The sequence below is a fragment of the Arvicanthis niloticus genome, chromosome X, assembly GCF_011762505.2.
Source record: "Arvicanthis niloticus isolate mArvNil1 chromosome X, mArvNil1.pat.X, whole genome shotgun sequence".
Taxonomy (NCBI): Eukaryota; Metazoa; Chordata; class Mammalia; order Rodentia; family Muridae; genus Arvicanthis; species Arvicanthis niloticus.
In genome coordinates, this window is record NC_047679.1 from 49,925,611 (window position 1) to 49,950,952 (window position 25,342).

At 38.0% G+C, this 25,342-nt stretch overlaps 1 pseudogene; it reads left to right on the forward strand.

Moving 5' to 3' along the window:
* The first annotated feature begins 11,045 nt into the window (after positions 1-11,045).
* On the forward strand, positions 11,046-11,561 carry LOC117694032 (NADH dehydrogenase [ubiquinone] 1 alpha subcomplex assembly factor 4 pseudogene; annotated as a pseudogene).
* Positions 11,562-25,342: the final 13,781 nt, after the last annotated feature.

The following is a 25,342-nucleotide window of genomic DNA, read 5'->3' on the forward strand; positions in this document are numbered from 1 at the left end:
CGAAGCTACTCATGGGTATGGTGCTTGCCCTGTAGTGTGACTGATAGAGCCAGTGTCAGCAGTTATCAGTTGAAATAATTTTTTAGCTACATGTGTCTACTTTCTCTTCTCAGTTCTGTTATTTTGTCTGTCTTGAACCTGTGCATGTCTTGTGCAGATTGTCATGGTCTCTGAATTCATTATGTATATCAGTCCTGCTGTGTCTAGAATATGCAATTTCCTTGGAGTCACTTCTGGCTCTTATAATCTTTCTGCCTCCTCTTCTTCCTAGATTCCTGTGAGGGGTTTCTTCAATTGCCATGGCTAACAATGTAATGATCTATATAAGTCAATAGGGAAGTCCAGTTTAACAATACCCTGTAGCCGTGTTACTTCAAACTTCTAGAGTCTGACATTGGGCTGTTTATTTTAGGTATATTTATAGTATATTTACATATTTGCAGGCATAAGTACAGTATATTTTAGAAAAAAAAGTTTCCTGATGTAACACAATCTGGCATAAACAATAAGGCCTAATTACACTGAAACTCTTCAAAATTCCTATCACTTCTTCCATGAAGACAAATTCTACAGATAGGCTATACATGTTATCTTAAGGGCCTAGGGGAGAATCTTGTGTGGTGTTTGGTCTTAAAGATAGCGTAGAGGTCACCTAGGTTATTAACCACCTGGTCCTGTTTATGGGAGGGAGGCCCTGGGCATATAGATAGCATAAAATTCACCTAGGCTATTAACTATTTTGAGGTACTGCTGTGGAAGCCTGGAGAAGACAGGTGACCTGGTCCTACAGATAACATAAAGGTTACCTAACCACCTCCATTCCCAGCCTTCTGGGCAAAAAACAGGTTATACATCTCTTCATTTGAAGACAGCCCTACGTGTTTAACATTCCTCAGTGCTTATCTGTGAGTACAAGGACCTCTGTGCTCCCAAAAAATTCTCAAGGCTGAGGGCAGGGATTTGATAAAGACATCTCATTTAATACTAAGTGCTCCAAACTCCCAATTCTCTACACATTCTCCCAGTTGTAGGTCCCTGGATTAATTCATTCCCATTTAGTGACAGAAAAAGCTTCTTTGACTAAGCTTGAATGAGGCACTAGTCTATGGGTGTATCATTAGAAGTCATTTTATTGTTATGTTCTTTTAACAGAATAATAGAAATGGGTTTTCCTCTAAGCCATGACCTATCTGCTCTCAGGGTCTTTACCATTTTAACAGTATCAGGTATGGATCCTATCTCATGAAGTGGTCCTTAAATCCAATCAAAACGTAGTTTACGATAACTATAAACTATAACGTTTACCATACTGTTACACCAGTACATTTTGCAGGTAGGTCACTGTTATAGGTCACCGAGTTTGATATGTGATATAATGATTACCTTTCCCCTCCTATAATGTGCCGAGTACCTTTTAGCACAATGAAAGCTAATCAGTAAATTAACGCTTCTAGTTGGATACCAGCTTTACTTCTCTTTGCAATTGACACCCACTGAAAAAGGGAAAATCAGTTTTCTTCAGTGGTGTATTACTAAGCATGTCAACCACACTCCATGGCAGGCCTCATACCCAAACAACATGAACTCCATGTTTTTTGTTGTCATTTGTTCCATTTCATTATGTTTTGGCATTTTTTTTTTTTGCCTTATTGGCTTGGTGTATGGTGTGTGTGTGTGTGTGTGTGTGTGTGTGTGTGTGTGTGTGTCTGTGTGTCTGTGTGTGTGTGTGTGTGTGTGTGTGTGTGTATTAGTGGTTGTTGTTGTAGGCTATTTGATCACACTGTGAACCCCATGATTGTGTAATTTACTGAAAAACCTGTTTCTCAGCCCTTAGCACCTCTGGCTGGAATACAGACTCCCTCTTAGTGCACATCTTTAATCCCAAACAATGAAGATAAAGTTAGCTTGTAGAAGGAGCACCTATGTTTGAAAGTGATGTCTAAGTGAGTGGCAGACAAACTGACCAATCAGAGAAATATTTGACAAAATAGAGTATGCCCAACTTTCCTGAGAACAGAGAGGAAAGGGAAGCTACTTAAGGGTCAGTGCAGAGAGAAAGAGAGGAGGCAATGTTGCAAGAACAGTTGTACAGAGACAGGTTGCAGAGACAGGTTGCAGAGACAGAGACAGAGACAGAGACAGAGACAGAGACAGAGACAGAGACAGAGACAGAACAAGCTAGACACAAATAAAGACAGGGCAAGCTAGAGAATGAGAAGGAGCCAGAAGATTAAAACATATTGCCAAAGTTACTACGAGGCCAAGGGGAGCAATTCAGAAGAGTCCAAGAGAGAGGGAAGCCAGATTGAATCAGTCAGCTTGGAGAGGAATTTTGAGCCATAACAGCTGAGTTGAACCAGCCAGTCAGAGATCAGAAAGAACAACAAAGGATGGGCTTATTCAGCAGTAACTCTCAGAGACTGAAAACACTCTAGGCCTAGATAAAATTGAATGGAGGCTAGAAGCTTCCAGGGCTAGGCCTAGGTTTGCAGACAGAGGCAGTAAACCTCACAGACAACAATTATATTAGATAAATAAAAGTTACTTTTACAGGTTTTTTCCAGAGAGAGAACATAAAGTTAAATGGGTAAGGAGATGGGGAGAAACTATGAGGAACCAAAGAAGAGAATATAATCAAGTATATTGTATGAAAATAACCTTTTAAATGAAAGGTCAGGAGGTATCCAACCAAGTCACTTCAGTGGCCAGCTACAGTTTCTTGTATGGTAGCTTCCCCCAGAGAGCTTAAGGCAGCTTGAGTCTTTTAAGGTAGCCATCATCAGAATAGAAGGCCTACCTTTCTTTTTAAGGATGTCAAGTCATCTCTTTCAGTAGTTTTTCTATGTAGAGGAGATAATGTAGAATGCTATGGAATGAAGTTCTTTTCTGATGCTCTGCTTACCCAGAGCTATGGTAAGTTTTATAAGGTTATGTTCAACCTGTTTTTGTCTGTTTCCAGTATTACCTTGACATATTACATACATGTATTACTTGAGGATCATGCTCATAAGTGGCAATTACATCTGTACATTAGCTTGGGTTGTAAAACCTAATTACATGAAAAATCCAAGGCAAGTAGGGTTGTTTGTTACACTGTTCTCTTCAAGAAACAATAAACAAACAGGTGGATACACAGGAGGATATGTGTGTAAGTCTTCAGTGATTTCAAAACATACTAATAACTCTGACTCTTTAGTTCAACAAAAGTTCCAGTCTCTTTGAATGTAAGAGATATTTTTCAGAATACTGTATTATCACACCTTTTTTTTTCCTGGTATCAGTGATAGACTCAGATCTGACTATTTGGAGCTAGGATCCATTGATGTTAGAAAACATGAAGCATTTGATTTTGTGGGTCTGGGTGACTTCACTCTGCATAGTATTTTCTAGTTCTGTCTTTTGACTTGCACCTTTTATTACTTTTTTTAAGAGCTAACAGTATTCTATTGTGTTTATGTACCAAATTTTCACTATCTAGTCATCATTTGAAGGACAGTTAGCGTGTTTCCATTTCCTAACTATTGTGAATAGATTGACAATGAACATGGCAGAACAAGTATCTCCATAATAGAAATCTAGTGATTTGGGCATTTGCCTAGGAATTGTATAGATGATGCATATGACAGATCCATTTTTAGCCTTTTGAGAATTCTTCAGGTTGATTTACGAAGTGGCTGTACCAGTTCAAAATGTGACCAACAGTGAGTAAGAGTTCCCCTTTCTCCGCCGGCTCATCAGTGTTTGTTGTCAATTGTTTTCTTGATCTTAACCACTATGACTCTGGTAAGATGAAATCTCGGAGTAATTTTAATTTGTGTTACCCTAAGTGCTAAACATGTTGAAGAACACTATCCTTGAGACACTTTTATATCTTCTTTTGAGAAGTCTGTTCAAGTCCCTAGCCCAATTTATACATGGGAAACCTGTTTTCTTGACTCATTTTTGAGTTGTTTATATATTATTGATATTAATCTTCTATCAGATGTATATCTGCCAAAGATTGCCTCCAATACTGTGGGATTCCTCCTCACTTGACTGATTATTTCCCTTTCTGTACAGAAACATTTTAGTATTATAGGGTTCCATTTGCCAGGTTTTGGCAAATGGAGTCTATGGTGGTTTGAATGAGAATGGCCCCATAGATTAATATGTTAGAATATCTTACCCCCAATTTCTGAAGCTATTTAGGAAGGATTAGAAAATGTGGCCTTGTTAGAGGAGGTATAGTACTAGAGATCAGTTTCGAGGTTTCAAAAGGTTTGTGCCATTCCCTTCCTTCCTCGCTTTTTTCATCCCTCCCTCCCTCCATCTCTCCCTCCCTTCCTTTCTCTCTCTCTCTCTTTCTGATCCACAGATGTGTCTTTTGTGACCTCTCAACTACTGCTCCAGAACCATGCCTGCCTGCCTACTATTGTGTTCCCTGTCATAGTAGTCATACTGGTAACCTGCTGAAACCGTAAGTCTCTATACAAATCTTTTATAATTTACTTTGTCCTTGTGTTTTATCACAGCAGTAAAAATGTAACTAAAGCTGAGTCCTTTTCAAAAAGTAGTTTGTATGCATTTATCTTGTAAGGAACTGTCTATGTTTCCTTCTAGCTGTTTCACACTGTGGCCTTTGATTCAGTTGGAATTACTTTTTGTGATAGATATGACTCTATTTTCATTTTTCTATTGGTGGACATCTGGTTTTTCCAGCACTATTTTTGAAGATGCTGTCTTTTTTTTTTTTTTAAGTATATACTTTTGGCTGTTTTGTCAAATATCAGATGGACGTACTACAAGTACTCATGTTTGGGTCTTTTATTTTATTCAGTTGGTTTATATGTCTAGTTTGTTGACATTGTTGTTTGCTTTGGTTTAGTTTGTCAATGCCAAGCTACTTTTATTACTATAATTCTGTAATATATCTTGAAGTCTGCGATTGTAATTTATACAGGATTGTGCTTTTTGTTCAGGATTGCTTTGGCTATCTGGGACCTTTTCTCATTCCATAGAGAATTTGTGGAGTTTTTCCTCCTGTATGTTGTGAAGAATGAGATAGGGATTTTGATTAAGATTTCATTACATCTGTAAATCAATTTGTCAGGATAGTAAATTCCACAATATTAATTTTACCAATCCATGATCATGGGATTGTGATCATCTTTCTATTTTCAGTGCTGTTCTTAGTCTATTTCTTCAGAGAAGTAATGTTTTCCTCATAAAGGCTTTGGTTAGGCTTGTTCCAAGATATTTTTTTTTCTTTGAGGCTATTGAGAACATTTCTTTCTTTTACTTAATTGGGCCAAGAACATGTTAATCTTGTTTATTTTCTCAAAGAACAAGCTCTTAGATTTATTGATTCTATGTATTCTTTTCTTAAGTTTCGGCTGTGAACGTATCATTTCTTGCCATCTTTTGAGTTTGCTTTTGCTTTTTCAAACTCTTGAGTTGCATAATTAATTTGTTTATTTGTATTTCTGACTTTTAAATATAGATTACATCTATAAATTTACCTCATAAAGCTTATTTATGTGTCCCAGAGGCTTTATTGTGTTTTCATTTTCATTTAGTTTCAGCCATTTTAAAATTTATTTCTTGATTCTTCGACCCATCCATCTTTCAGTAATGTGTTATTTAATCACTATGATTTTGTGTTGCTAAGGGTTCATTTGCTGTTAATTTAAAGTTTTATTACAGTGTAGTCAAATAGAATATAGATTATTCAACTTTCTTAAATTGTTAAGACTTTTTTCTTGTATTTCAGTACTTTAGAGAAGCATCCATGGACTGATTAGTATAATGTATAGTATTTGATGTTTCAGTAGAATATTCTGTTAGGTCCATTTAACATATGATGTCATTTAATTCTGATGATCCTCTGTTTATTGTTTGTCCAGATCACTTGTATATTAGAGAAAGTAGGGTATTGCAATTACCTACTATCTTTGAGTTGGAGTTAATCTATGTCTTTAAGCCTAATATTTTTTTGGGAAACTGAATACATCAGAATTTACTATGTATATGTTTATGGTGTGTTCTTGGGTAATTGTTACCTTTATTATAATGAAGTGTTTCTTCTTAATCTGTTATGATTTTGTTTTTAGTTTTAAGTCTATTTTGTTAAATATTAGGGTAGTAACACCTCTCTGTGTTTATGAGTCCCATTTGTATGCAACAGTTTTTGGCATTTTTCACTTTTAGGTGGCTCATATTTTTAAAGTTAAAATTAATTTCTTATAAATAAAAGATATGTATTTTTGTTTCTTAATCCACTCAACTAATCTGTGTCTTTTACTGAGGATCTGAGGACATTAATATTTAAAGTAATTGCTAAAAATATGTGTCATTTTTTTCTGTGTTCTTAGTATTATTTTGTGTTTTAGTAATTACAGTTTCATTTGTTTTCTTTATGTAGCCTTTTTCTACATTTTTCCTCTCTTCAATCTGAAGTATTGTTTACATTATTCTCTGTAGGTCCGGTTTGGTGAATATTAATTTGCTTAGCCTGTTTATATCATGAGAACTTTCTCCTTAAACCACGTAGTTTTGCTGGGCACCATAATCTAGGTTTGAGTCCATAGCCTTTTGAACTTGAGGTGCATTGCTCTATGCTCTTCTGGCTGTTAAAATTTGCATTGAATGATCAGCTGTAATTCTGATGAGCTTTTCTTTAGATGAATTGTGCTTTTCACTTGCTGCTTTCGGTGCCTTCTCTTTGCTCTGTATATTTAATATTTTAATTTAAAATGTGGTGAGTATTGTTTTTCTGGTTCTGTCTATTTGATATTCTAAGTTTTTCACATATTTAAATGGTTATGTCCTTTCTTGATTGAGAATGTTGTCTTCTACGAGCTTGTAGAAGATCTACTTTATGGCACTGATTTGTTGTTTTTCTTTGCCTGTGGTTATATTTTGATAATCTCAGGGGTTTGGGTGGTATTCAACAGTTTTTACATTTTCTTTCATGTTGTTTTAATTTTTTCATAGTCTTTGAGTAGCTGTATTCTATTACTTTTCTTACTTTCTATTAGTTTTTTTTTTTTCAAATCCTGGTATCTTCTACTTGATTCATTCTACTTGTAAACTTTTCTTTGAGCTTTTAATTGAAATATTGAATTTTCTAATTCCATTTTAATTTCTTCTTTCTTTCTTTCTTTCTTTCTTTCTTTCTTTCTTTCTTTCTTTTGTTTTTTAGTTTTTCCAGACAAGGTTTCTCTGTGTAGTCCTGGCTGTCCTGACACTCACTTTGTAGACCGGGCTGACCTCGAACTCAGAAATCTGCTTGCATCTGCCTCCCAAGTGCTGGGATTAAAGGCATGCGCCACTACTGCCCGGCTTAATTTCATCTTTAATTCTTTTCAGTATTTCTATGTCTTTAGCAAATTCAGTTTTCAACTCCTGAATTGTCTTTGTCGTTTAATTCAGTGGTATATTTGCGGGGTTTTGGATAACATTCGGGCTCTTTAAGTTTTATGAGCTGTGTGACTATATCTTCTTTGAATGCTTTGAATTTTTTCATAAAACTTATGATTGCTATTTAAATTCTGTGTCCTTGGCTTTATATAAGTAATTTTATCAAAGAACATTTCTACAAGACTAGTATAGTAGGCTTGTGGAATGAATATACTGTTTTGGTATTTAATATTTTTTGTGCTTTGGTCATGAGTCCTGGACATTTGGAATTCTTTCTTTTGTTGTATGTCTGATGTGAGAGTATAGTTTGTTTTAGGTTACACCAGCACATAATCCATATAATTGGAACTAGACCTGGAAGTGTCAGTCCTTGCTATACCTGCAAGTTTTGAAGTGTCATGGAGTAGATGGAGATCTGAGGCATTGAGTAGGTGAAAGCAGTGCACAAGCTGTAAATTGAGATCCACATTTTTGAGTGTGATGCAAATGCTAAAGACACAGGTAGAGGTCGCATGAACCCACTGAGCAACGGCAATATGTAAGTTTCAATTTAGCTTCCAAAGCTAGGTCTTTGAGTGTAAAGATAGTGTAGGGATGGGTGGAATTCCATAGGACCGGGTGGTACTTGAGCTGTACTTTTGGATCTATGCCTGTGGGTGTGAGAAGATGGTGTGGTGGTGATTCAAAACTGATTTTATTAAAACAAAACAAAAAACCTTCACATTTCTTAATTTGGGCCTATAAGACAACCAAAGCAGGGTAAAAAATTAAAAAGGTCACCGTTCCATGCATTATATTTCAGAAAAAGAAGAGTCTGGCAAAACCACCCCCTCCCAGGTGAAGATAAATATCCAATTAGTGCAAATCTAAACACTACGGGGGAAAGCATTATCTCCTGAGAAACAATTCATTCTTTCAAAGAATAGGGACTTCTTTGCGCCATCTTGTGGAATGAATTGAGAAAATGGTCAATCAGGTAACAATTCAAACAAGACTGTCAAATTACACCTAATAGATGTCTTCCGTTTTAATTTACCTTCTGTATTTAAAATTAAACCATATGTCAATACTCTAAAGATAGACCTAAGGCCGTCAGGCTCGTCTATCTCCACCATCATCTACCCCACTAGTCTGGCCACATCGATTCAATATCCTCTATCAGACCTTCACTGATATTTTATGTTTTTATATGACATATTAGGATATGCCAAGCTTAGCATGCCAGGGATGATATACTTGTTGATTTTGTCTTAAAATTTCAATTATGAACGAAAAGAAAGTTGAACTAATTGAACAGTTTTAGCGTACATGAGTACTCATTTACAAAAATTGCTATTATAATACAAACTCGTATACAAACCTATTTCTTTTCGTAGTACAGAAAAATTATTTTAGGGAAACCGTGTTTTAGACATAGAAAAGTAGATTTAGTTTTATATTGGTAAACTAATTTTGGGTGGGTTAACTTTTTTTTACTTTTTATTGATTCCTTGTGAATTTCACATCAAGCATTCTAATCCCACTCATCTCCTCATCCCTCTATATCTGCCCTCTGCTTTTGCAACACCCCCTCAGCAGAAAGCAAAAAAAAAAATTAAATTAAACAAAAAAGTTAAAAAGAGAATGTTTTACTGTAGAAGCTGTGGTATATTATGATGCACTGATTTTTTTTTTCAATCTTAAGATATCTTAGGAAAAATAATGTGCATCTTGAAACTTTTTTAACAAAAATTTCAAATAGAAAAAATGATCATAATATATGAATACATGAATACACTGGCAGGAACACGGCTGAGCAAATATTTGTAGAATCAGATGTCAGGTTCTTTAGCTGTATGCAAAAGAATAGTTCTGCATATTCTGAACATTAATCTTAGATATATGGCTAGCAAAGACTCTGTCTCCATTCTTTGGGTTGCTTGGTATATGTCTTACATATATATTTCATAACCCTAGTTAAATAGAACTATAAAGTGGTTACTAAAAATTTTTAGATGATGTAGAAATTTAAAGGAGACTCAATGTTGTTAAAAAGCTGACAAAAGTAATTGGAAATACAAAGTATTACATTCTTGTATTTTAAAGTCAGCTTTTTAAAAATGTTATTAAAAATAGATCTGTATTTACCTGTAGTTCTTTGTGTAATGTTGAGACTTTGTGAACTTTCTTCTATCCATGTTTACATATCTATTAGTGTCATCCTTGTTTAGGTTATACTTAAACAGTTATGTTGATAAGATTTTATTGATGCAGCTTCTTACATTTCTAGGAGACAAATCTCACAGGAAATCTCCTGATTCTCTGGATCTTGCAACCTTTCTGCTCTATTTTCCACAATGATCCCTGATCCTTAGATGCTACAGGCAGCTAAGCAATGGTGAGAGTGGAAGAAATCCTCTTCCCCAGGGAAGAACACACAAATTGGCTATCCAACACCAAATGATCAGCTCCAGAAACATAGGCATACAAGTAACATTACATAGACTAAGCAGGATATATTTATGTATATAAGAATATATATGTGTATATATTCTCAACATTGTGTTTTGTACTAAGGGGTGGTAGGAGGGTTTGGAGAGAGGACAGAAAAGGAGGAAATGATGTAATTATATTGTGATCAGAAAAATGAAAATTTATTCTTTAAAAAGTAACGTCACTTATTTTAAAGGTCTAATTGTATTTGATATATAAAGCAAAAAACCTCCACATATAAATAGCATTGTCTATATCAATATAACTTCTCCTAATTTCTTATAAGATTTATTTTTATAAACCTCAATTTATATTTATACTACAGACCAATTAAGGAAGGAATTTATAGATATAATCATCTCTACATTCATTTTAAACACCCAAAAACATAAAAAATAAGTGAAATTCTTGCTAAGATTTTTATGTTGCATCTCAAAGTAGGTTTAATTTGCACTTTCCTAATTCCTAAGAATTTTGAATTCTTTAAAGATATTTTAAGTCATTTTCATTCCTTCTTTTTTAGAGCTACCTGTTAAGATCTGTCTTTTGATTGAGCTGTTTGCTCGATACTTTGATTGTTTTTAGTTCTTTGAGATTTTTATCTTACCTCAATCAGAATGGCTAAGAATACACTGACAAATGCTGGGGATAATGTGGAGGAAGGAAATTTCTCATTTGTTGTTAGTGAAATTGCAAACTGGTGCAGCCTCTATAGATATCAAAAAGCTAAAAATCAATCAAAAAGCTAAAAAGAATTCTCAAAAAGCTAAGAGAGATTGTCTAAGTCAGGATTTTACTGCTGTGAACCAACACCAGGACCAAGACACCTCTTATAAGGGAAAACATTTAATTGGGGCTGGCTTACAGGTTCAGTTCATTATCATTAAGGCAGGAGTATGGTAGCATCCGGGCAGGTATAGTGCAGGAGAAGCTGAGAGTTTCCATCTTCATCTGAATGCTGCTAGACCACTGACTCCCACATAGTAAGGAGTGGGGTCTTTAAGCCCACCCCCACTGTGACACTCTTCCTCTGACAAGGCTGCACCTACTCCAACAAGGCCACACTCCTAATAAGATCAAACATATTGGGTATGCGCATGCTCCGCGAGCACAGAGGTCACCCGCGCCGGTGTCTCCCCACGTGTGTAGTGCACTAAGGGCATCATGATGTAGAGATGGGGGCTCGCTTGACCGGCGCCTTCAGGAACTTCAACGTGGAGAAGCGAGCGGAGCGGGAGATCAGCAAGAGGAAGCCGCGGCCTCCTGCGAGAGCACCTGAGTCAGTATCCAGAAATCCAAGAAGTTTCTTCTAGAAAAGATAACAAGCTGCTGTCATTACTAAGAGATGTATATGTCGATTCCAAAGATCGGGTGCCTTCCTTGCTGGTAAAAAAAAAATGTTATACCACAGAAAGAATCAAAGGAATTCAGACTGCCGACAGGAAATCACTTTGATAAGACTCTCATGGACATTCCCAAAGACAAGATTACTGTTGTGGAGGCATTGACCCTTCTCAATAACCATAAACTCTCTCCAGAAACATGGACTGCTAAGAAAATCGCCCAAGAATACCATTTAGAACTGAAGGATGTGAATTCTCTTCTCAAATATTTTGTTACTTTTAAAGTCAAAGTCTTTCCTCCTGAAGACAGGAAAGCAATACAATCCAAATGAAGAAAATCACAAAACAATTTCCTATGGGCACTCCCAAGCTCCCTGTCCTTGTTTTTCATGTATTCAATTATACAAGTTACTGTGAGTTGAGGGCCATAATGTTGAGAGCTCTTTGACCTCTTCAGGGTTGTTCATATATTTATTTTTTAATTTATGTATGTGTAGTTCCTGGGTATATGTTGGCAGTATTGATCATGTGATCCAAATCATTCAATATTAAGTTTTACTTTCCAGTTGAGGTTGGTTTGTTCTTTGTAAGAGACATTGAAATCAAGTACCCTCCTGACTCCTATGGGACTGGCATTGTGTTAGAGACAGATACTCAGCAGGGAGACACAGTGACTTGACTGTATTTCCCAAGTGAAGAAAGAGGAGACTGATTGCAAAGGAAGGAAAATATATATTACTACTCTAGAGAATAAAATAATCTATGAGGTTTTCTAAAATGTTTTAAATTGGTTATAAATATGAAATCATTTTTAGAAGAATTAGTGGTGTCTGTGACTTGCTAGCTGTCTCTTTTGACAAATAGAAATACATAACTTGAAGAGTTTTCTGAGAGGCAATACTTAAGACCATTTGAGCAAATAACTTAATTTAGAAATGAGAGAAATAAGAAGAGGATCCAATTTGATAACCAAATGTTTCTACCTGTTTTCATTCTAGTAGAAAAAATAGCTAGTAGAAGTATAAAATCCCTGAATGGACCTAGGAAGTTACCAATTCATTCACTTAAACTCTGGAGCCTGACACATTCAAGTAATAGAATCTCAGATGAGGTAATATGAGTTTGGCTCATTCTGGCATGTTATACCTGTAGGTTCTTGGCCGTACTGTTGAACCTCTCTGAAATTGAATTTCTATAAAAGTATAACTGCCTTATGTAAATTTCAAGACAGCAGTGAAGATAAATGACAAAAGACCAGGCAAATACAAAGTCTTGTAGTTAAAATGGGTGTAAAACATACAATGGAGTTGTCTGTAGTTTATGATGCAAGGAAACCAGAATTTATGTTCTCAGAATCCTACTAGTACTTTTACTTATTCTGCCAAAATGAAACACATTTCAAGAGGACAGAATGGAGTTGGAATTGGGCTTGTCCATATTCTTTCAAGGGAATACACAGACATACTTGTCTCGAGATTCCCCTGGAAATGATACAGAAGATGAGAGGAATCCAGCATGGTGATGGAGGGAGGCAGATGTAACAGCAGAGATGGGAGATGAATGGAAAGTCTGTAAGCTTTTTCAGATCTAGTTCCAGTGAATAAAGTACCTACTTATTTGTAGTTCAATACAGAAGTTTAAGAGAACATGCTAATTCTAATCATTGCAAATTATATTGGAAAATGCAGTCAAAACCATCTTTCTTTAATTCAAAATGAATATGTGAATCAGTAGTACTGACTCATGTTTCCTGGGTGGCTAGCAGATGTAAATATGGTTTCTTATCTGGTATCACACAATAAAATCCTTCCATTTTCCATATAAAAAAAGATCAAATATATTCAAACCACCACAGAGATCTACCATATGAACCCAAAACATTCCACCATAAAACTTCTAGAAATGATCCACTTTTTCAGCAAAGTGTCAACATAAAAAACTTACAAAAATTAACAGCCTTTCTACATAACAATAATAAGCATGTGGAAAAGGAGATCACATATATACTCATTCATAGTAGTTTAAACAGTCCTAGAAAATCAAGGAATAAACCAAATCATTTTAAATCTCAGAAGGCAGAAATTTGCTAAGTCACTAGAAAATGGAAAGACCTCCCATAATCATGGTAAAACTAGTATTTTGAAAATGACCATACTACCATGATATACAGAATTAATCAATCCTTACCCCCTTAAAAATTATATACAGAATAAGTTTATCCTGTTCCTGAATGTCATTATTCATAAAAATTAGATTCTCTTGTACTTTATAATATGTAAGTGAAAATCAACAAAAGATATTTGACAAACATTATTACTTTATCATATAATAGAAATTTTATATTATTAATAAAAATCTTACATTATTTGTATATTCAGAATAGTACAACAAAATCATTTCATTCTACATTACTTAGAGGTATTTTGAGTCACATAAAGCAATTTCTGTCTACTCTTCTTTCTTTGCCCTTGATGATTCAAAATAGAAATAAAATTGAATTTTTCTAGAGTCTGTTTGGAAGAAAATTCTTATCAAACTCGAGCTGCCATAAAATTTTGTGTTTTCAGAAAAGTTTTAATTTGTCACTACACTGAATGCTATTTTGAGTAGCCTAGCTTTTGTAATTTAGATGCTTATTGTGTTTTAAATGCTGCTTGTACAATTTCAGACATCTATTAATGCTGTGTTTAAAGCATTTTAATGTTTTATGAAACACTTGTAGATACCAAAATTGTATTTTAATAAATGTTAAGAAGTTTTTAAAGTACTTAATATTAGAATATTATATAGATTTATTCGGTATTAAAATACATAGGTAAGTCCAAAATATATTTACAAATTAATATGATGTTTTTGTTGTATTGTTATTTGGTAAACATTTAGTTATAAGTGAGATAAAGTACTTATGTAACCAAAATATTCTTTAGTCATAAATTCTATAGAAAACTATTAAACTCCTCTATTTTAGCTATGTGCATCCTTTAAGAGCAAGAGAAGAGGAAGCAAAAAAAGAGACAATAGTTTTTCTGAATTTATATAGTCAAAAATTATCACAGAAGTACCCACACATATATTCACAGACATATTTTCAATGAGAAATGCTACAGTAGTAACTATGGTGCACAAGGAATAAAAATGTAAAACTTAAATTGGTCCCAGGTTTTTGTTTTATCCCATGTTGATTTATATAAAGTGATGCTTGGCAACAATAATTATGAATACACATGCCACAATTACATTAAATCAGAGTGTGTAGTCTTAGTAAAAAGCAATGTGGAAAGTTTATATCTCTATCTCTTTGAGATGTAAGAAAGCTACAAAAGGAAAAAGATCAAAAGTTAAAACTAGTTATCTACATTTAAGATAATATTCTTTTCAATTTTAAAAGCTAAACAGCAATGGGGAGATACACTTACAAATAAAAGTTCTTACTTGTTGTCATTTTAGGCCAACATTTTTACTTTTATATGTAAATTATAAAGGCAGGTTAAACAATATTCCTTTTGTTTGCTTATATATTTAAAAGGAAAAAAGAGTTAAAAGAGTTACAGACTTTGAATAGTCAATGCAATTTTCAGTTCCCAACATGGAATAGACAAACATCACTGGATGCTACATGTTTTCTAGACTAAACATCAAATGGCTTGTCATGTACTTAAACCTGTGATATTCTACCAAGCATGTAAAATCCATAGCCAATGTATGCACCCTATAATAAGTGTCACTACAAGCAAAAGTATGAACTTACTTAAAACTTTACGAGAGAGCACCCTAATTTCTCTCTCTTCTCCCTCTTCTTGCTGTTACCTTTGCCCTTATCTCCTGAATAAACCTCACATGGATTAAATAAAAAAAAAAAACTTTACGAGATTAGGTGGGCAGTGGTGGAGCAGAGACAGGTAGATCTCTATGAGTTAGAGGACAGTCTGATAACAAAACACCAAACCAGCCCCCCCCCCCAAAAAAAACCAAAAAGCCATTGTGAGATTTAAAAAAGATTACTGGGGGAGGGGCTATGGTAGGGATTCAAGAGATCAGGCATTATAATGATGTCTTCCAGAGTAAGTTATTTACTCTTGCATCTGACCCGAGATCAGTATATGGAAATATCTATCGAGTACCCTACTTTTGGTGCCAATGACATTTATTAAGTGATTCATAGTTTTCTGGTCAGAAAACAGAAGTTTAGAGATATGAAAAAAAGTATGAGCCAAAATAGTGAGACTGAGCATTTAATAAGGCAATCAAGAAAATTACCAAGAATGCTTCACAGGGTTCTTGAATGAGTCACCCAAAAGATGTCAGAAACAATATAGCAGAAGACTTAATCCAGCTGTGCTGCTACCAGCCCAAGAAATTCCCTGTTCTTTAGGAATCTCCACTCAAGATTTTAAAGTGCAGTTAATAAAAAGAGATACAACCAGGGAAAGAATAAAGCACATTTGAGAGCATCACTGAGGACTTTGCAAAAAAAAAAAATCAGACTTAAGTGTCTTTCCACATATGATTTTTTGATTACTATCAAATTATAGCTCAAAACATTCTTTCTTCTTTTAGATGAGTGAGGTTATAGAGATGCCTTGAGTGGCCAATTTTATGCTAACTTGACACAAGTTGGATTTATTTTAGAAGACGGAACCTCAATTGAGAAAATGTCCCCAACAGATCAGCCTGTGAAGAAGATTGTAGTGCGTTTTCTTGATGAAGATTGAGGTATGTTGGACCACAGGAGGTGGTACCATCCATAAGAAAGTGATCTTGGATGATATAAGAAAGCAGGCTGAGCAGTTATGAGGAACAAGTCAGTAAGATGCATTTCTCCATGGCTTCTGCTATAGTTCCTGCCTTGGTTTCCTTCTCTGACTTCTTGTTGAAATAAAATAAATCCTTTCTTCTCCAAATTGTTTTAGCAATGGTATTGTATTAATTTTTTAAAAATAGACATCATAAGTAAAATAAAAATGCAACGTTGCAAGAAAGATCATGGGCCTCAAGAGTTTCACAGGCAACTATACATGTCTTTTACTGTAAAGGAGGTTTGGTACATTTCTAGAAATTTTCATTATTGCAGATAAGAAATGAGAATGGCTGCATACACTTAAGCTTTAAGTACTGCAATTTTAACATTCCCATTTCACATATTTATCTATAAAAGGAATTTTCTCTGTTGGCAACCTTTACAATAAATATTAATTATGTGTGAATTCTTGACGTTTTGCTATTAGAGGCTTCATAATAGAGAGCTCTTATCCCTACCTTTGCCACCATAATTGTTCCTGTCTTTCTATCATGCCTAAAGAACCAGGCTACCAATGAAAGGAAGAAAGAAGAAAGGAAAAATGAATGCCTCTTTGTTCTTTCTGAAGCAATAAGTAAGATTAACCTGTAGTCAATTTAGTATATTTCTACACAGTGTATGTTCAGTTGTCAAGTTATCAGAAGTATGTAATGAATGAAACAATGGTTAGAAATATGCTATCAATGAATTCTACCATATGTTATAAGTACTGATTAATTTGAGGCCTTAGAAATAGAAAATCTTACCTCTATAAGGGACAATATTATTGTTATTACTAATAAACATGTAAGGAAGACAGAGTGTGCTAGAATAAATACAATTAAAATATAAGAAACTAGTAAAAGAGAAGTCAATCAATGGTTGATATATGTATACTTTTATGGAATGGATCATAAATGCAAACCAGGATGTTTGAATGCACAGTTCTGTTCTATACTTGAACAGTGAACTGACCAAAAAGAAAATAAGACAGTAGAGAAGCAATAATATTCCTGACTATGAATTAGCATTTGAAAAGCAGTATGACTGCCTAGAATTCTAAGAGATTTCATGTTTCTTAATCAGCATTTGTAAAAGAAAAATGAGACAAAAGCTTTCAGTATACAGTCAAAATATTTATTGTGTGGATATTATGCATTATGCACAATCATTGGCAGTGAATCTCCCATAGTATATACTACAAACATAAACTCTGCTCTCACCAAGCTTTGACTTAATGTCAGAAACCAAGCACTATAAAGACAACACGTTACCATGGTGTTGTATTGAGAAAATATAACTTGGAAGCAGAAATCTAAGTTTCTAAGAGCATTCATTAGAGAAAACCTAACTCAGAGAAGTAAGCAAATAGTAATGATAATAATTAGGAAAAGTCTTTCTAAAGGAAGGAAACAATAGAAAATTATAATCATGTGAGGAAAGGAGCAGGATTCATCAAGGATTTACTAATACATTTGGCCAACAAACACTACTGGGAAATTACAATGTGATAGACACTCTCTTAGGTTTGAGGATATAGTACATTGTTAGTTTAATCCTAACTCTACTACTCTATTACTATTATATTAGTCAGGGTTACTATTGCTGTGATGAAACACCATGACTAAAAAGCAAGTTGTGGAGGAAAAGAACTTATTTGACTTTATACTTCCACATCACTGTTTATCATTGAAGAAAGTCAAGGCAAGAACTCAACCGGGGCAAGAAGCTGGAGTCAGGACCTGATGCAGAGGCCATAAAGGGGTGCTACCCTGTAGGTCCCTTGTTCTGGAGGGTGTCCCACGACGATCTCCCGACTGGGAACAGGGTGAGAGCAGGGAGGGCTCTATACTGTCTCCACACTGCCTCTGGCCTGCGTCTCCACTGTATGTAGGTCTCCGGCCCGGCCTGATGTGGGAGGTCAAGGCCAAAGGACACAGAGTGCAAGCAGGAGGGGAGATTGCCTGCCCCTGCCACTGCCTCTGGCACCCTGTTGCTGACCGGTCTCTCCCAGGTGCTGCCTCTGTCTCTCCACACTGAACCGGTCCAGGCCGGCTAGCTGGCAAGGAGGCAGCTTGGTGTCCCAGGCAGGTTCCAGGAGAGCAAAGCTCTTCCCAAGTGTTACAGCTCTTGTGACAAAAACTCTTGGACACCAGGATGATTCTTGAACATGCGCCTTTACTTCCCCTAAATAGAGCCCTTATATACAGTTTTGGGGTGGGTTAGGGTCTGACAGCAGATAATGTCTATTGGCTTGACCTGAGAGCTTGGAGATACCTCATCTGCATGTGGGAGAGCCTGAGGGACTGTTCCTTGGGACTGATGGTCGTAAACCTCTCTGTGGGAGGGGTTGTTGGAGGACTGAAGCAAGGTAAAAAGAACCAGGGCCTGGGAGCAGAGCTGAACTCCTGCCATCCGATAAAGGTTACTGGGTTCGAAACTCATGCTCAACCAAACACCCAGCTGCTTCTCACAGCCCACTGCCCTACACTACCCATGGCTTGCTCAGTCTGTTTTCTTTTTGTTTGTTTTTGTTAATTGTTGGGTAACTCATTTATTTACATTTCAGATAGTTCCCCATTCCCCTCTCAAAAACCCCTTATCCCATCCCCCCTCCTCCTGCTTCTATGAGGATGTGCCCCCACCCATCCACCCACTCCCATCTCCTTGCCCTGGAATTCCCCCACACTGGAGCATCCAGCCTTCACAGACCAAGGCCCTACTCTCCCACTGATACCCAAAAAGGCCATCCTCCACTATATATACAGCTGGAGCCATGGGTCCCTCCATGTGTGTTCCCAGGCTGTCAGCCTGCTTTCTTAAAGAACCTAAGATCACCAGCCCAAGACAGGCATCACTCAGAATGGATTGGGCCCTCCTCTATCACTTACTAGTTTAAAATTTTTCTAGATCTAGATCTTATAGAGGCATTTTCTTAATTGAGGCTTGATCCTCTCTCTACTGAGTCTAGCTTCTGTCGAGTTAACATAAAACTAGCCAGCACAATGACATATGAACATTGTTATTATTTTCAAGAAAAGAAAGCTGAGCAACAGAAAGTTAATCAACACCCAAGTTTCACATAGTTATTCAACGGTAGAAAATAAATTTGACTTTAGAATCTGGCTCCAAAAGCCAGTGTAGTTTTAGCCACTATGTTGTCTCACTTCCATAAGATTGCTGATCTTATGAAATTTACATTTTGGTAGAGGGAGTAGTCAGACAATAATCACAGAAAAGATTTTTTAAACCCACAAAAATATAGTAGTACCTCTGTGGCAATAAGACATAAGAGCTGTCCTTGTCCCAAGTTGTGTACTAGACATCTCAAACAACTGCACCGAGATGGGACCAATTTTATTTTCTTGCTGTGAAGAGACACCATGAACAAAGTAACTCTTATATTTAATTGGGCCTGACTTACAGTTCAGAGATTTAGTCCATTATTGTCATGGTGGGAAGCATGGTGGCATGCAAGCAGACATGATACAGGAGAGGTAGCTAAGAATTCTACATCTGAATTAGCAGGCAGCAGAAAGAGACAGTAGGCCACTAGGCCTGGCTTGAGCTTCTGAAACCTCAAAGCCCACCCCCAGTGTCATACTTCCGATGAGAAGGCCACACCTATTTCAATAAGGCCATACCTCAAATAATGCCATTCCCTATGAATCTATGGGGGTCATTTTCATTCAGACCACCACATTCTACTCCCTTGCCCCCATAGGCTTGTAGCTATATCATATTGCAAAATACATTCAGTCCAATTTCAAAAGTCTCCATAGTCAGTCACAGTCTCAACACGTTAAAATTCCAAAGTTTGATGTCTCTTCTGAGATTCATGGACTCTCTTAAATGTAATCCCCTGTAAAATCAAAATGAAAAGCAGATCACATATATGTCCAACATACAATGGTACATGATATACATTACCATTCCAAATTGGAGGAAAGGGAGCATAGTGTGAAAATACTGGATCAAAACAAGACTGAAAAACAGTTGGGCAAACTCCAAACTGCATCTCCATGTCTGATGCCGAAGCACTTTTCAGATCTCCAACTTTCTTCAGCTTTGTTGACTGCAACACACTTTGTCTTGGGCTGGTTCCACTCTGTTAGCAGGTTTTGTTGGCAGGTATCCCACAACGCTGGCATCTCCAACATCTTGGGGTCTTTAAGGCAATCCAGGCTTTACCTTCACAGCTTCACACAATGGCTTCTCTAGGCTTCTCTGACACAGGCCTTGTCTCAGTAGCTTTCCTTAACCTTGTATAATTAGATATAAACTATTATACTACTGCTACTGAATACTAAACAATTTACTATACAAAGTACTATACACTCGCCTAAGTTTTTATGTATTTATTGTATTTATTAATTTGGGGAAATGATTGTATTTATTAAACATTTGAGAAATGATCTTGAAAGGATTGCAGCGCAAACCCAGAGACCATCCCCAATGTTCCAATTTTTGTATTATTTCATTGTGCAGTAGCTTGACTCTATCAGAGTTCACAGCTTGGGGTTGGTTCACTAGCATATCAATACCACCTTGAGGTTTGTTCATTAACATATCAAGACCTGTCCTAGACTAGGTTCCTATCTGAGCTGCCAGCGGCTTGCTTCTGAGCTCTTAATCACAGCTAAATTTAGGAATTATACTATTTTAAGTCACATAAAATGGCTTTTGAGTTACACAAAATGATTTTTTACTTTAAAATCTGAACTGTATCCCAAATTAGATATACGTATTACACTAATTTTACTGAATACAAATATTTATTAAAGCATCTTTGCCATCTTAAAATTTAGATTTGTTTTCTGAGAAATGATTTGAACGATTTGGCTTTCTTGTGTGTAGAAGAAATACAAGAAATTATGTCAGTTTACCTAATATTTGACATAAGTATATTACTTGTTTTGAATGCTATTCTGGGGGGATAGAGACCTGGAGAAATAGGAACAGTTGCTGTTTTCATGATATTCATAAACAATGAAAGTACAATGTGAGCTGTGTTACAATGGAGACATGAAGAGCATACTCTGGGTTTATATAGTAGCCTTACTTTTCAAGGGTTTTGTTCTATGCACCCAGAAGCCAAAGCAATGGCAACAGACATTTACAAAATTACATTTGAATGTTGTTGACATGCAAGGAATTAATGGGTCAAATTTGCCTCCTGAATCAGTTGATTGTAGGTGGATGTAGGTTTACCTAGAAGGTTATCCCAGTCTCTTGTGGTCTCCATGGTGTAGTTTGGGGGGCAGAGGTACTTGAGCAGCATCAGTCTTTGGCCACCAGGCCCAGAAGATGAGAGGTTTTTTTTTTTTCTGTGGAGGAGGAACATTTCGAACTGACCTTACTTTTTTTTAAGGCAAAGTGAAACAATCAACTCTCCAGTGTCCTACTTGTCCACAGTTTGAGCTGGGTCCTCATGGCAGTCAATGCATTGGGGCAGTGTTTCCCAGTGGTTAGCTTTACCACAATTCAGGTGGAATCATCATCCTGCCCCAAGTCATCTTCTTGAAGACCTTGGGAGGTCACTGCTAGGATGTGAGGTCTCTGTCATACTAAGTGTTTGGTTTCAGACCAAGGACAAGGGACTGAGGTGCATATTTTACATATCAAAGCAGACCTGGCTTCCAGGTCCTCCCTGCTTCCTTCTGTTCCTACTTGGCATACCCTGCCCCCAACCCTGAACTTTCCAGCCCAGGGCTGCCCTTCTCCCAGAACATAATCTAAACATTTGGTCTTTCTTTCTTCTCCTTCCCTACCTTCTGTCTCTTTGGGTACATTCTTTCTCTCTCTCCCTACCAACTTCCCAAGGTGACTTCCCTGTCCTAGGTCCTTGGGGCCAATGAACTTTCCCAAGAGCAGCTTCCCCAAAAGTCTGCCTTTAATATATTCTAATTTGGCTCGAATTGGCCTATTTCACCAGTGGTGGTGAAGAAATAACCTATCAGTAAGTTTAAATACCTTAAATGCCATATTTAGCTGATGATCTCTGACAAGTTTGAGAACCATTATCTATTAAGTATATTTAAGTTAAACAAACTTTGCTTGTCTTTAGTTACTTCTTTAGGCTTAACCTTGAAAACATACAGGAGGATAAATCAAGCATTTTTAACATAATTAATTACATTAGTACATAGAATGACTACAAATATAGTTCTGAACATATTAAAGCTTAATCATCTTTAATAATAATTTTACAACAAAAAATAACAATTTCTGAACTGAACACCTCCTTCTGTAAGACCCCTCATGAAGGGAGGACCTCACCCAAGCCTCAGGAATTCTCAGCCACCCAATAACTCACAAGCTACTGATCTTGATGCAATCAGCAAGAGGTATATTTCAGGATCAACCGGCTGATGGTCAACTCATAACTCTTGAAGGAGCAGAGGAATTGACAAGACAGCCTGGATAGGGGCAGTCTTATATAGGGGAACCCACAAACGGGGGGAGGGGTCGGGGGGGTTGTGGTGGTGGTGGTGGTGAAGGGGTAACCAAGGAAACATAACACAAAAACAGTAGAAAATCCCCAAAAGTCCCAACCCATAATTCAGCCAGAGTCATGTGGATGGGGAAACATCTTACATACTCATCTTTCACAAGAATGTAACCTTGCCCAACCATCTTGCTTTGGGCCTTCCCCACCCGCAGGTGGGTTCTCTTCCCAGAGGTCTGAGGAATGTTAATCAGCCTCTCCCTTCCTCTCCTGAATGTTAATCTAGCAAGTGTCCTCTGACTCAGGGATAATGTACCCCTCCCAGAATGTAGAATGTATCCCAAAGACCTAAAATCTCACATTTAGCTCTGCTTTCTTGGTGGAACTAGTGAACCGGCTAGCTTGTATTCTTTTGCTCAGGTATAGGGGTCATAAAAACTTTCTATAAAACTTTTCGTAAGTTTTTCTATACCTTTCATTTTTTACTACCAAAATAAAAATTTTAAATCATGAATATAGGAGCTTGGCAACTTTCCTTTCCTTGTCCTTACATATTATATCATTACAGAATATCACAGTTACTTATATGACTCAGTTTATCAAAATAACTAAAGCTTAACAAAGTTAGTAAAGACAAGGAGTTTAGACATTCACTCTTAAATCAGTCTGTTAGATTGAATAAACCTTGGGTAAGGCAAGACCCTCTCCAGACTACTTAGATGACTGTCTTGCTGAATCATAAGAAAGGAATACCCCGTCTCTGCTGGTTAGCATTTGGTGTTCATGACTATGGTCCTAATGTTTTAATTTTTTATCTATTTATTACAATTACATATTAATAACTCATAGTAAAATCATCATAATAAAATACCATTTAAAATGTCCCATAATCTTTAAATAATTTTGAAGCTTTTCCTTAAAATTATCCAGGTTTTTTTATTTAAGTATTCTGTAAAACTCTAATTTTTTCTCTAAAAGGGATTTAAAATCTTTCAACTGAAAGTTCTTGTAATCTCAAAAAAAATAAAGTACCTTTTTAAAAAAAAATTGAAGAGTGAAGATATAGGGCACAACCATAATTTGCACCAGGCAAAAAGAAGCTCCAACACTGCAAACAATTCAATACTCAATATCTGTAATTCCTCTGGGACTTAGGTCACCTCTCTGGCCCCAATCTTGGCAGCATACATAGCATGCTGTCTAGACCCCAATGGGCTTTATAGACACTATCTTTCTAACCTGCAAATCCTACCGTTCATAAAAATGTATTCTAACGGGTAGGAGATACTGAGTAATGGAGGTTATAAGAGAGTTCATGTTTGGCAAGGTGCAATAAGTTGCACTGAGAAAAGGTCTCCCTTCACCAGGTTTAAATAGTTTTTAAAATGAAAGCAATGGAGAAAGGGGGTCAGACTGTTGAGCGTGAATGAAAAAAAATGAGGACATGACTTAGGTATGGTTTACTGTAGATATGAGAGAGAAAACCTCCAGAGACATCTGGAAGGGTTCACATTAAACACAGCCAGCAGACTGAACCAGGGGAAGTGAAGGAGAAAGAGAAGAGAGAAGGGGGCAAGGAAAAAGAGGAACCAAGAACCAAAGACCAAGAGTGCAAGTGGCACACACCTTTAATCTCAGCACTAAGGCAGAGGGAGAGGCGGAGCAGAGGCAGAGAGGAGGAGGAGAGGAGGAGGCGGAGAGGCGGAGGCGGAGGCGGAGGCTCAGGAGAGTCACAGGAGAGGTGGAACAGAGGTGGAGGCGGAGGCCCAGGAGAGGCGGAGCAGAGGAGGAGCAGAGGCAGAGCAGAGGTGGAGCAGAGGCGGAGGAGAGGTGGAGCAGAGGTGGAGCAGAGGCAGAGGAGAAGCAGAGGCAGAGGTGAAGGTGGAGGCGGAGGTGGAGGTGGAGGCGGAGGCAAAGTTGGAGGCAAAAAGGCAGAGGCGGGGGAGAGGCGGAGGGGAGGTGGAGCGGAGGCGGAGCGGAGGCGGAGCGGAGGCAGAGGAGAGGCGGAGGGGAGGCGGAGCAGAGGCGGAGTGGAGGCGGAGCGGAGGCGGAGCGGAGGAGAGGCGGAGGAGAGGTGGAGTGGAGGCAGATGAGAGGTGGAGCGGAGGCGGAGGGGAGGCGGAGGGGAGGCGGAAGGGAGGCAGAGGAGAGGCGGAGCGGAGGCGGAGCGGAGGCGGATGAGAGGTGGAGCAGAGGAGGGGGAGCAGAGGAGGGGGAGAGGTGGGGCGGAGCGGAGGCGGAGGAGAGGCGGAGAAGAGGCAGAGCGGAGGCGGAGCAGAGGTGGAGCAGAGGCGGAGGAGAAGCAGAGACAGAGGTGAAGGTGGAGGCGGAGGTGGAGGCGGAGGCAAAGGTGGAGGCAGAAGCGGAGGCAGAGGTGGAGGAGAAGCAGAGACAGAGGTGAAGGTGGAGGCGGAGGGGAGGCGGAGCAGAGGCGGAGCGGAGGCGAGGCGGATGAGAGGCGGAGCGGAGGCGGATGAGAGGTGGAGGGGAGGCGGAACGGAGGCAGAGGAGAGGCGGAGCAGAGGCGGAGTGGAGGCGGGGCAGAGGAGGGGGAGAGGTGGAGCAGAGGTGGAGCAGAGGTGGAGCGGAGGCGGAGGAGAGGTGGAGCGGAGGCGGAGGAGAGGTGGAGCGGAGGCGGAGGAGAGGTGGAGCGGAGGCGGAGCGGATGCGGAGCGGAGGCGGAGCAGAGGAGGAGGAGAGGTGGAGCAGAGGTGGAGCAGAGGCGGAGCAGAGGCGGAGGAGAAGCAGAGACAGAGGTGAAGGTGGAGGCGGAGGTGGAGGCGGAGGTGGAGGCGGAGGCAAAGGTGGAGGCAGAAGCGGAGGCAGAGGTGGAGGAGAAGCAGAGACAGAGGTGAAGGTGGAGGCGGAGGGGAGGCGGATAAGAGGCGGAGGGGAGGCGGAGCG